Below are 13362 nucleotides of genomic sequence, written 5' to 3' on the forward strand. Positions count from 1 at the left end.
TTGATCAGAGAAATAAAAATTAAAATAACTCTGAGATACCACCTTAAATCTATCAGATTGGTTAATAGGAGGAAAAAGGGAAAATGATAAATGTTAGAGGGCTGTTGGAAAATTGGGACAGTGATGCACTCTTAGTGAAGTTGTGAACTGATCTAACCATATTGGAAAGTAATTTGGAATTATTCTCAGTGCTATAAAACTGTGCATACTCGATTTAGCAATACCCCTAGTAGGTTTGTATACCCTGCAAATTTTTTCTTAAAGGGAAAACTTTTATAGCACCTCTTTTTACTGTGGCTAAGAAATAGAAATTAAAGGCATATCCATTAATTGAGGAATGCCTGAAGAATTTGTGGTATATAATTGTAATGAAATATTATTGTGCTATAAGAAATGACAAATAGGATGATTTCAGAAGACACATGGAAAGACTTACTTAAAATGATACAAAGTGAAATGAGCAAAACCAGAACATCCATTCACAGTAACTAAATGATGAAGAATTGTGAATGACTTAGCTATGCTCAGGAATATAATTATCTAAGACAAACCCAAAGGATTAATAGTCTCTATTGCCAGAGAAAGAATTGATGTCATCTGACAAACTATTTTTCATTTTTTTGTTAGTTTTCTTGCATAAAATGATTAATATGGATTTTTTTTGGTTACACATGAATAACCTATATCAGATTGCTTACTTGTCTCATGGAAGGAAAGATAGAATTTGGAACTCAAAACTGTTTTTTTCAGGTTTTTTGCAAGGCAAATGGGGTTAAGTGACTTGCCCAAGGCCACACATTATTAAATGTCTGAGGCTGGATTTGAACCCAAATACTCCTGACTCCAGGGTAGGCACTCTATCCATTGCACCACCTAGCCGCCCCAACTCAAAACTTTTAAAAAATGAAAGTTAAAATTATTTTTACACATAATTGGGGAAAAATAAAATATTATTTTTTAAAAATGTGCAGTGGACTAATATGTCTAAAACAGAACTCATTTTCTTTCCCCAAATCCTCCCCCATTCCTACCTTCCTTATAACTGTGAAAGGTAACATCATCTTCCCAGTCTCTCAGGCTTGCAACCTGAGGCATCATGGACTCCCCACTCTCTCACCTCACATATCCAGTCTGTTGCCAAAGCCCTCATCACCTTGTGCCAGAATACAGTAAGAGATTACTGGTGCATCTGCTGGCATCAAATCTCTCTTCACTCCAATCTATTGTCCAACCACTAAATTGCTCTCTAGTTTTCCCAGTACTTCTTGGTATGTAAAGCATAATCTCCCTTGGACTTTTGTTTATGGACTGATGTATACACTTTCTCCCAAGTCTTATTTATATAATCTATTCCACTAATCAACTTTTCTACTTTTATTCTTTGAACATTTATATTAACAAAAGTGGACTAATAAATTGATTATAGAATTTTCTTAAATTTGAAAATCAATAAAATAATATCACAGCAAACAAGTTTCAGAATTTAAAGCCAATCTAGATCAAAATTAAAAACAAAATTTATTAGTTAATTTGATTCAAAAGAGCAAAAACTAATAAAATCAAAACGAAATGGAGTAATTCACAGAAAAAAATGGAAAGACAATAAAGACAATTACTTAAAACTGTTATATCAACTTATATGGCAACAAAATTAAAAACCAGGGGTGGCTAGGTGGCACAATGGATAGAACACCAGTCCTGGAGTCAGGAATACCTGAGTTCAAATCCGGCCTCAGACACTTAATAATTACCTTGCTGTGTGGCCTTGGGCAAGCCACTTAACCCCATTGCCTTGCAAAAACTAAAAAAATAAATAAATAAAACCAACTGAAATGAGTATCTGCAAAAATATTAAATACCCTAACAAAATAAAAATGATAACCTAAGTTATCATTTGGCCTCTGAATGAGCCCAAAATGAATTCCCAATGGAGTAAATATTCCAAGTCTAGATGGATTTACAAGTGAAGTCAATATAATATTAAAAATTAAATAATTCCTGTGCTATATAAATTGTTTTTAGAAATATTAATAGAAAATATTCAACCAGATTCTTTTTTTTAAAGAAAGATTTTATTTATTTTGAATGTTACAATTTTTCCCCTAATCTTGCATCCCTCCCCCCACCCCCAGCAAGAGGCAGTCTGTTAGTCTTTACATTGTTTCCATGGTATGCATTGATCTAAGTTGAAAGTGATGAGAGAGAAATCATATCCTTAAGGAAGAAACATGAAGTATAAGAGATAGCAAAATTACATAATAAGATAACAGTCATTTTTTTAAAATTAAAGGTAATAGTCTTTGGTCTTTGTTCAAACTCCACAATTCTTTCTCTGCATACAGATGGTATTCTCCATCGCATATACCCCATAATTGTGCCTGATTGTTGCACTGATGGAATGAGCAAGTCCATTAAGTTTGACCATCATCCCTATGTTGTTGTTAGGGTGTACAATGTTCTGGTTCTGCTCATCTCGATCAGCATCAGTTCATGCAAATCCTTCCAGGCTTCCCTGAATTCCCAATCCTCCTGGTTTCTAACAGAACAATAGTCTTCCATCACATACATATGCCACAGTTTGTTAAGCCATTCCCCAATTGAAGGACATTCACTTAATTTCCAATTTTTTGCCACCACAAATAGAGCTGCTATGAATATTTTTATATAAGTGATATTTTTTACCCTTTTTCATAATCTCTTCAGGGTACAGACCCGGTAGTGGTATAGCTGGATCAAAAGGTATGCACATTTTTGTTGCCCTTTGGGTGTAATTCCAAATTTCTCTTCAGAAAGGTTGGATGAGTTCACAGCTCCACCAACAATGTATTAGTGTCCCAGATTTCCCACATCCCTTCCAACACTGATCATTGTCCTTTCTGGTCATATTGGCCAGTCTGAGAGGTATGAGGTGGTACCTCAGAGATTCTTTAATTTGCATTTCTCTAATATTTAGTGATTTAGAGCAATTTTTCATATGACTATGGATCACTTTGATTTCCTCCTCTGTAAATTGCCTTTGCATATCCTTTGACCATTTTTCAATTAAGGAATGGGTTGTCTTTTTAAAAATTTAACTCAGTTCTATATTTTAGAAATGAGTCCTTTGTCAGAAATACCAGTTGCAAAAATCATTTCTCAATTTATTACATTTCTTTAGATCTTGCTTACAGTGGTTTTGTCTGTGCAAAGCTTTTTAATTTAATGTAGTCAAAATTGTCTAGTTTATTTTTAATGATGTTCTCCCTCTCTTCCTTGATGATAAACTGCTTCTCTTTCCATAGACCTGACAGGTAAAGTATTCCTTGATCTACTAATTTGTTTAAAATATTATTTTTTATGTCTCAGTCCTGTATCTAGTTTGATCTTATCTTGGTATAGGGTGTGAGCAACTTTTCTACTTTTAAAAACAATTCTGTTTAATTTTGATGATTATTTTATCATATAACTTGAGAACTAGTAACATCAAACTCGATTCATTCCCACTTTAAAAAAATTATTTTCCTAAATATCTTGACCTGCTGTTGCCCCAAATGGATTTAGTTATCATTTCTAAACTCTTCAAAATATTGTCTTGGTAATTTGAGTATAAGTCTTTAAATTAGTTTGAGTGATAACCATGATTTTTTTTTTCACTCTATTGACACAGACTAGTCATGAACATTAAATATGCAAGTATTTACTTGGGTCTCTATTTCTTTGAAAATTATTTTGTATTTGCATAAATCCTATTTGTATGTCTTGGTAGATTCTATCTCATATATTTAATTCTTATTTCAAATGCTACTTTTTCCTTTTTTGTTATTGATATGCATGTAATTTGTTTTGTTTATTTTTTCTCTAAGATTTTCTATATAAATCATAGGGCCCCAAATTTTGCTTTCTCTTTGACAGTGCTTATTCCTTTAATTTCTGTTTCTTGTCTTTTTACTATAACTAGCCTTTCTGATATTGTTCAGTAATAATGGTAATAGCAGGTATCTTATCTTTATTTTTTGATCTAATTAGGAAAACTTCTAGTGGTCCCTCATTAAAAAAAAGTGCTAGCTTTTAGTTTAAATGAGTACTTTTGTCTATATTAAGAATAAGTCATTTTTTGTAAGTATTTTAGTAATTTAAAAAATAAATTCTACATTTTATCAAAGTGTTTCTAAAATTTTGATAGAGTTATATAGTTTTATTTATCATATTTTCATTATTCATATTCATATTCATATTATGAATCTGAACTATCACATGAAATTTTTCTTAATATCTATCAGTACGTTCCTAATAAAATTCAATGTAACCATAATGTATAATTTATATGTATACATATATATTGCTACATATTACATATGCATATATATTTTATGTATATTGCTATAATCCTTTGGGCAATAATTATTATAGTTTTTGTAACACTTGATTAACATTTTTCCTCTATTTGTGACCTCCCTGATTTGGAACTCAAAACAATGTTTATGGCTTAGAAAGACTGATGAAATGCCTTTTCTCTATTTTCAAAAATAATTTATGTAGCATAGGTATTGTTCTTTAAATTATTTGTGTAAATCTACCTGGCCTTTATGCTTGTTTTACAGAGAAGTTCATTTATGCCTTGCTTATTGTGTCTTTTGAAGTTCAGTTTATGTTTTCTTTTTAATCATTTCAAAGATTTTATATTTCATAATTTTTTGTATTTACTCTTTTTTAAAATGTTGTTTTATAATTTTTAATAGATGGGGATGTAACAGGCATTGTGTGCTTAGTGCTTTTTACAAATATTATCTCATTTGATCGTCACAATATCTGTGGAAGATAGGTGCTATTATTACCCTCATTTTACAATTGAGGAAATTAAGTAAACAGAGGTCAAGTGACTTGTCTAGTGTTACACAGCTGGTAAACATCTGAGACTAGATTTGACCTCATATCTTCCTGACTCCAGATGCAGGGCTGTATCTACCATGCCACTAGCTACCTCAGAGAATTTTCACTAATTTTATTTGTTTTTTAGTTGTGTTGATATCTATCTATCTATCTATCTATCTATCTATCTATCTATCTATCTATCTATCTATAGTTACAGTAGTTTCAGATAATGTTATTTTCTCTTCCTTTATTATGAATTCTTTTAATTTTTTTATCTTTTTCTCAACTGAGATAATGTTTTATATGTCTTGTTAATCTTTTAGAAACTATCGCTGGGGGGTGGCTAGGTGGTGCAGTGGATAGAGTACTGGCCTTGGAGTCAGGAGTACCTGAGTTCAAATCCGGCCTCAGACATTTAATAATTACCTAGCCGTGGGGCCTTGGACAAGCCATTAACCCCATTGCCTTACAAAAAAAAAAAAACTAAAAAAAAACCCCAAAAAACTATCTCTGAAATCTGGAACTATCCTCAAATGGCGATCAAACTGTACATATCTTTGATCCAGCAATATCACTACTAGGTCTGTATCCCAAACAGATCATAAAAGAAGGGGAAAAGACCCACATGTTCAAAAATATTTATAGTAGCTCTTTTTGTAGTGGCAAAGAATTGGAATTTGAAGGGATGCCCATCATTTGTGGAATGACTGAACAAATTGTGATTTATGAATGTAATGGAATAATATTATGATATGAGAAATGTGGAAAGACTTACATGCATTGATACTGAGTGAAGTGAGCAGAGCCAGGTTAACATTTTACATAGCAACAGCTACATTGTGTGATGAGCAACTATGAATGATTTAGCTCATCTCAGCAATACAATGATCTAATACAATTACAAAGGACTCATGAAGGAAAATATTATCTACATTTAGAGAAAAAGTTATGAATGCAGATCAAAGCATTCTATTTTCACTTTTTGTGTATGTTTTTTCTTTTGGACAAGTTTTTCTTTATTGCTATGACTAATATGGAAATATACTTTACATGACTGCACATAAATAACCTTTAGCAGACTTCTTACTGTTTTAGGAAAAGGAGAAGAGATTTGGGACTCAAAATTTCACAAAAATAATGTTAAGCATGAAGAAAAAAAATAGCCTGGAACCAATAAGAAGGAACTTTTCAGGGAGGACTCATCATTGTTGACTTCCCTTTAAGAAAACTTCTTTCTTCTGATGCTACCACCATACTAGTGCAGGCCTTTTGCTTAGATTATTATAATAGCTTGTTGGTGGGTGTACCTGCTTCTTCAATTCATTCTCTCCAGTCAATCAAAAATTGATTTTCCTAAATACAAGTCTGGTCGTGCCACCTCCCTAGTCAATAAACTATTGCCTCCAGGAGCAAATACCAAATGCTTGATTTGGCAAGCAAAGTCTTTCATAATTTCCTACCTTTCCATTCTTCTTACTGCTTACTCCTCAAATGTATTCTTTGATTCAGTGACATTGACTTCCCGGCTATTTTCCAAAGAAGTCATTCCATCTCTTAGTTTGTACATTTTCTCTGGCTATCCCCCCATGCTCTCCCTCCTTCACTCTGACTACCGATCTCCTTGACTTCCTTTATGTCCCAACTAAAATCACACCTTTCACAGGAAACCTCTCCAACTTCTCAATTACAGTGCCTTCTCTCTGTTCATTATTTCCTGTTTATCCTCTTTACAACTTGTTTTGTATTTGTATGTTGTCTCCCCCATTAAATTGTAAGCTCCTTAAGGGCAGGGACTTTTTTTTCCTCTTTTGAATCCCTAGTGCTTGACACATAGGAGAAACTTAATAAACTTAATAAACATTTATTGATTGATTAATTCATCTGTTCCACCTTTCTATTTCTATTAAATCATCTTTTGTAAACTGTTCTATCACCCTCTGCTCTAATCAATATTTTTCCCAATCTCTCTAGTGCCTAAACAACTTTGACCCATAAATTAAGTTACTCTCCACCAGTATCTTCCATAAACTCATTGAAGCTTCTGTTTCTTTTTCATTCTGCCTCCATAGTAATAACTCCTCATAATTATAGAACATTTTGTATCTTTTCACCCAGCAACTTTATGAGATACGCTGTAATCTTCACTTTACTTCCAAGAAAGCTAAAGAGAGCTTATGTGATTTGTCCTTCTAATGAGTACGGAAGTCTAATTCAGATACTATTTCAAGTCCATTGCTCTCTCTCTCTCCCTTTCAGTATCTTGCCTCCTCTTGCCTATGATTCTATGGATTCAACTTTCATCTATCCTTTACCTCATTTCAGTTCTGCCCTTATGGGAGGCTAAAGAGCTCCTCCCAAGGCTTCCACTTAAGGGTACCCAGATAAGCTGTCTCTTCATTTCCCACCTGATTGCACTTGTTGGACTTTACCTTCTGTTCTCTCTCCCTCTTGTCCCACTTCTTAGCTGTTGTGTTTGTCTTCTCTAATTAGATGCTAAGTTTATTGAAGACAGTGATGATCTTTTTTGTATTCCTAGTGCTTAGCATAGTAAGAGGTTCTTAAGTAGTCATCTAATGAATTTTAATTAACTGACTGCTTCTCTTTTGCAACCTTACCTTTCCTCCTCAGGTTCATGTTCTCTCATCTCAGGTTATCTCCTTTTCAGAATGGCCATAGGACATATAATTTATTTCTAACAAGGTAGAATTTGACTATAAATTATCTTCTGATGTCTTCTAGTGGTTTTGGGGTGACTCTGGGGTCCCTGACTAGACTGTAATGTCCTCAAGGATAGGTCCCATAAAGCTCCAATACATACATTGACTGAATTGGAAGCTTCTTAATTGGTGTCTGATTAGCTGGTGTCCTGACCTTTGGGGCTCCTGGGGTTTCATTTGGTGTCCTAGAGTTAATTTGTGAGCTCATTTGAGATACAAATAATTGTGAGCTCATTTGAGATACAAATAATTACCCTAAATATGCACACAAGCATACAGATAATATGCTATTGTAGAGTCAAAATGCTGTTTTGGAAAGAGCATTAGATCTAGGGACAGAAAACCTAGGTTTGAACATTGGCTTTCCTCCATAATTATGCTGTATGACTTTTGAGGAGGTAAACTTCTCTGGATTTAACTCATCTGTACAATGAGAACATTGAACAAGATAATGTCTAAGGACCTTTCCTTCTCTAAATCAAGTTGTCTTTAGGTTTAAAAAAAAAAAGGATGATGCTACAGACCCACAATCAGTAGGACATGTACTTGAGCTGTTTCACAGTTTCCCTTGTTATCAACTGCACAATGTACAAGACAGGGGAAAATGAGGTTGAGAGTCAGAGAACAGCATCTGGCACATATGAGGAATGAATCTATACTTCATTTGTATCATATTCTAGTCTAACCAATGGAGTTAGCCCACCGCAGAAAATGTTTCCATCAGCGCCATCTGTAGGATATGAAAAATTAGGACAGATCTTGAGCAGAGCCTGGCAGATGGGCAGTGACTCAGGGAGGAAGCTTGGCAGGGGCGGTAGAAAGAGAGAAAGAAGTGGTTTCACCAACTGGTGATTAAAAAGACTTAGGCTTCATACATACCCAGAGGCATGCATGCACACATACATGAACACATGTGCAGTCCATCCCCATGGTCACTAAAACAAAAGAATGCAATTGTCCCTTTTCATTTTCACACTGATTTTAGGTTATACTTATTCATTGAAGTTTTTATTTTAAAGTTTCTGATTTTACCAGGATAAATATGTTGGTGGAGGTTAGACAATGTCTCTTCTCAGGCCTATAAACCCCATCCTGGGGGTAATTTTGAACCCTGTGACTTATACAGTTAATCTTGTGTATAATAACAGGGTCCCAGAAAGCAATGAGTAAACTCCAGTATAAGTGATCCTAGGAAGAAGGAAGAGAAGAGGACTTCTTTTTTCTTAGAGATCTGGGATTTAATCTTTGGCCACCAAATCTTAAATGAACCCTAATCCTAACTGATTCCTACAGTAAGACAAAGCTTATTTTAAACTCCCCATTCTCCTATTCTTGCAATTCCCAACTAAGTTTTCACATTGGAACATTGGCAGTTGGAGTGTAGTAACAAGCTCTGGGCAGACAGCTGAGAATAATACCCTAAGAGTCTCTGTATTCCCATCTATTCAGGATAATCTCCCACCTAGGATAAGTCCATGAATGGATCCTGAAGAAATCAGAATGTGCTCATTCCCTAAGGTTAATGTGTGAAAAATGTGTGGGATGGGGAGAGAGTAGTAAAGGGATTGAAGAGGGATGGATCAGTGCCTTTGCCTTCAAAATCAAAGCCTAGGAAGGGCTCAAATAAAGTCTGTTTCCAAGAATTGCTGGAAAGTCACTATTTCATCCCAGATGGTTGTTTCCAAATAATTTTGAGAAAAAGATATATTGGCACAAATCTTGCTCAGAAAGGAAAGAAGGTCACTGGATGAAGGGGAAGGCAAATAGAAAAATGGGCAGGGAGAAGTGTAGGACAGGATACTCCATCTCAAAATATAGGTATGATGGGCTTTTGGCCAGAGATGGAGGCTACTGAAAATGCATTTCCTTGGAGTCTTACAAATTAAAGGGGTATTAAGGTAAAAATGAAAGGAATTGGAAAATAAAAACTGCCTATATATATATATATATATATATGTATATATCAATCCTATAGATATTATAGAAGGTTGTGATGTAGGGAAGAAAAACAATGGGAATACTTCTTATTTCAGAGTAGATAAAAATCTAAAAAGAGAGGGAGTAATAAAATCCATGGTGTTAGATATCTGTATGCAAATTCATAAAACACTGGTTACAGCTGAAGTGTGGTAGAGATGTCAGGGCAGAGGCAAATTGGACCTCATAGGTATCATTGAGACTTCATGAAGTAGAACCCAGGTAGTAATAGGGTAACCCAGAAGAAAATAGATAAATGAAGGAAGAGGAGTAATGTAATATAAGATGACACTGACATACAAAGAAATCTAAAAATCTTGGAGAACAAGTCTCAAAACCCAAAGAAATTCATTGAGTCATTTGATAGAGGAGAGCAAACAGGAAAGGAGGTATAACTTCGTCTCATCCAGACTCTAGAAGATTTCAATTATATAGGATTTAGACCTGGGAACAAGGGAATCTGTTCACAAACCATGCATATGCAGTTAAGCAATTTTGCTATGAGGACAACTTAAAACAAAGTAGATTGAGATGGATATTAGTAAATACAAATGTTTAATAAAATTTGGGTGAAGCCAAAAGACAAAGAGAATCCAAAACAAATTTAGGTGAACCCCAAAACAAAATCTAGGTGTGGGGTGGATCCAGGACCTAGGGAAACTCAAAAATTCTTTGTAGTCATCTCTAGTATACCTGGAGAGTTACTGAGGTCAGCATTTCATTCTGGGTACAAACCTTCTCTAATAAAAAAAAGTTTGATTTAAATGTTATTCATAAGTTTCCTGAACAATATAAGAAGTAGAAAATATTTAAGTGAAGATCAACAGGAGAAAAACCCCCCAACAGAAGTAATATTGTCTTAGTGCATTCTACAGAACACCAGGACAGAAAGAGAAAAGAGTTGAGAAAGCATCACAAACTTTACACATAGTATACAGTGTTTCCCTATAGTCTCTAGGACAAGATGCAAATTCATTAATTTGATATTTAAAATCTTTCTATTATCTGACTCCAGCTGACTTTTTTTTGAGACATTTCAAATTGGTTCCCTTCATGAGAAAAAGGTACCAGTTTAGAACTATATCTAAGTGACTCCCCACAATTTGGCGGGGGGGGGGGAATTCTTTAATTCTTGGGTTCAAGCTTCTTTCCTGATTGCTACCCCTTAAAGATGAAGGGATAGAGCTTATAGGCAGAGGTTAGATCTCTATACTACGAAATGTGAGTTACATAAAATATTATCACAAAAATGAATAGAGAATAAACTTATTTATCCCAGAAGATAGCAAACAGGAATTAAAGCAGTTGTACAGATAAGAATATTTCAGAAAATACGTGTGGTGTGTGTGTGTGTGTGTGTGTGTGTGTGTGTGTGTGTGTGTGAGAGAGAGAGAGAGAGAGAGAGAGAGAGAGAGAGAGAGGAGAGAGAGAGTCCCCAGTTTCACCCAAGAGGAAATTCCCTAAAGTCTCTAGGAAGGAAATCTGGGAATCAGACATGTTGAGCTGCCAGTTCTTCTATACATCTGCTGTTTCTAACGTCTGTTCTCTTCCTCTCCAGATTTCTTTCCAAAGAGGGTCTGGTGCCATGTGTTTCCTCCTTCAAAGCAGAAATCAAGGAGATCTCTCTTCACGCAATCTCTCATGCCAACTCTGCTCATCAGGTAGGCATACAATGTCAAGTCACCAATGAATCAAGTGTTATTGAAGTCATTCATGTTTGAATTCTGGGTTAAACTTGGAGTTCTCCAATATCTTTGCTTTGCCTATCTAGTGAGATGAAATTGAATAGAGAAATGCAAGATCATACAATTAGGTTCAAAAAATCCATTTCACAAGTATAAGATAAAGAAGGTGTGTAGTTGTAGCAAATAGCTTGAGAAAGATCTGGGATTTTGAGTAGTTTACAAGGTCAAAAGTGTGATATGGCAGTCAAAAGAGCTAATGGGATTACAGACTGCATTGAGAAAGACTTGAATATCTAGAACTAGACAGCTGAAAATCCTGCCTTCTTTAATAAATAATGTATTGTTCAGTTACAGGTACCACATTTTAATACAGATATTTACAAGTTAGAGAACATTGTGGAAAAATACAAAGAATTTATCAAACACCTATGATGGGCCATGCAGGTGGTACCATTGATTGTGTGGCAGGACCAATGTCAGGAAGATCTGAATTTAAATCCAACTTCAGACAGTTCCTAGATGTGTGACCCAAGTCACTTATCCCTGTTTGCCTCAGTTTCCTCATCTGTAAAATGAACTGGAAAAGAATATGGCAAGTCACTTTGGTATCTTTGCTAAGAAAAATCACAAAAAAGTGGACATGCTTGAAACTGACCAATGACAACATGAAATCATGATAAAAATTTTACAAATATATCTCATTTGTACCGCACAACAGCCCTGGGAGGTGGGTACTATTATTATTATTCTCATATTACAGTTGAAGAAAATGAGGTAGACCAGGGTAAAATGCTTTGAGGCCATATTTAAACTCAGGTCTTTCTAGCTCCAGGCCCATTGTTCTGACTCAGTGTGACCTAAATTACAAAGGGCTTCAATGCCACATGAGAATCATTTGAGTATGTTGAACCTGTAGGTTTAGAGGGACAGAATAGCAATCCTCCCTATTCTAAAGACTATCTCTTTCATGACAGTGGAAACATACTTTTTTTTCAGTTTGACTCCAGAGGATAGAATCAAGAGCAAAATGAGCCCCCAAAAAAAGGTAAAAAGTTGGAAATTTTAACTCTGTGAAAGAAAATAATTTTCTAATATTTGGCACTTTCCATAAATGTAAAAGGCTGCCCCTAGGAGGTAATGAGTTCCCCATCCCTGGATGTCTTCAATTCACAACTGGGTGGCTATTTGCTTCAGCTATCATAGAGAAGATCCCTGAACAGAAACCAGCATTTGGGGCTCTGTTCCCATCAGGAGATTTTGCAATTTCACTATTTCCAGACTCAAACCTCAGGATCAAGGAAGGGGACTTGACAACAACACCCTAGGAAGAGGGTGGGGGAAGATTCTTTTAGGGAAATGCAGACCTGGCTCCATTTCATCAAAGGGAATGAGAAGCAATCAACAACTTTGCTGAAACACATCTCACCTCAGTGTGAGCTAATGAAGCATGCCTGGCAGGCCGATGTGAGGCCCAATTCTCCCTCCCTGAACTCAGCTAGCCATGTTAATGAGAGGCAACAGCAGAGAATACTAGGAAGAGACCTGGTTTTGGAATCAGAAGACTTGTGTTTGCATCCCATCTCTTAGTCCTCATGTCTCCTGGGGCAGAGACCTTGACCACTCTGTATCTTAAGTTTCCTCACCTAGAAAATCTCACATAGAGTGTTTAAATTCACTAAGACCCTTTATAATTTGTTGTCTTAGTATTCCAAATTAAGAGTCTTGTATTCAAATACATGTTTATAACTTTAAGGTTTCCAAGGTTAATTCTTCACACAAATTTCATTATACCCATTTTGTAGATGAGGAAATTGGGGTTCAAAAATCATGTATCTTTTCTTAGGTCACACAGGTAGAAAGTGATGGAGTAAGACACTCCAACTTTCTGCTCAGTCCTGAGAGTGGGGAGCTCAGATAGGAACCCAAGTTTTCAAGCTTTCAAATCAGTGCTCTTTCCACTATGTTTTTTCCATGGTTGACCCCCAAGGTATATCTTAATAGATGCTTTTTTGGAGTGTAACAGACTGAAGGGGGATGGAAACTTTCATGTTCTATATGGAACTGCATGTGGAATTGAACATTGGAGGAGGTAGGGATTAGGCCTATGATTTCATCAGTGCAGGGAGATCCTA

At 35.3% G+C, this 13362-nt stretch overlaps 1 long non-coding RNA gene across 2 annotated transcripts in view; it reads left to right on the plus strand.

The window, feature by feature from the left end:
- The window catches only part of LOC141520374 (uncharacterized), a 74026-nt gene extending 61590 nt beyond the window's left edge, over positions 1-12436 (plus strand). For both annotated transcript variants that reach the window (XR_012477602.1, XR_012477601.1), the window contains exons 2-3: positions 11104-11206; positions 12227-12436. This is a non-coding gene — a long non-coding RNA (uncharacterized LOC141520374). The remainder of the gene's footprint in view (positions 1-11103; positions 11207-12226) is intronic.
- The last annotated feature ends 926 nt before the right edge of the window (positions 12437-13362 follow it).

The sequence above is a fragment of the Macrotis lagotis genome, chromosome 4 (genome assembly GCF_037893015.1).
Source record: "Macrotis lagotis isolate mMagLag1 chromosome 4, bilby.v1.9.chrom.fasta, whole genome shotgun sequence".
NCBI classification, from domain to species: Eukaryota; Metazoa; Chordata; class Mammalia; order Peramelemorphia; family Peramelidae; genus Macrotis; species Macrotis lagotis.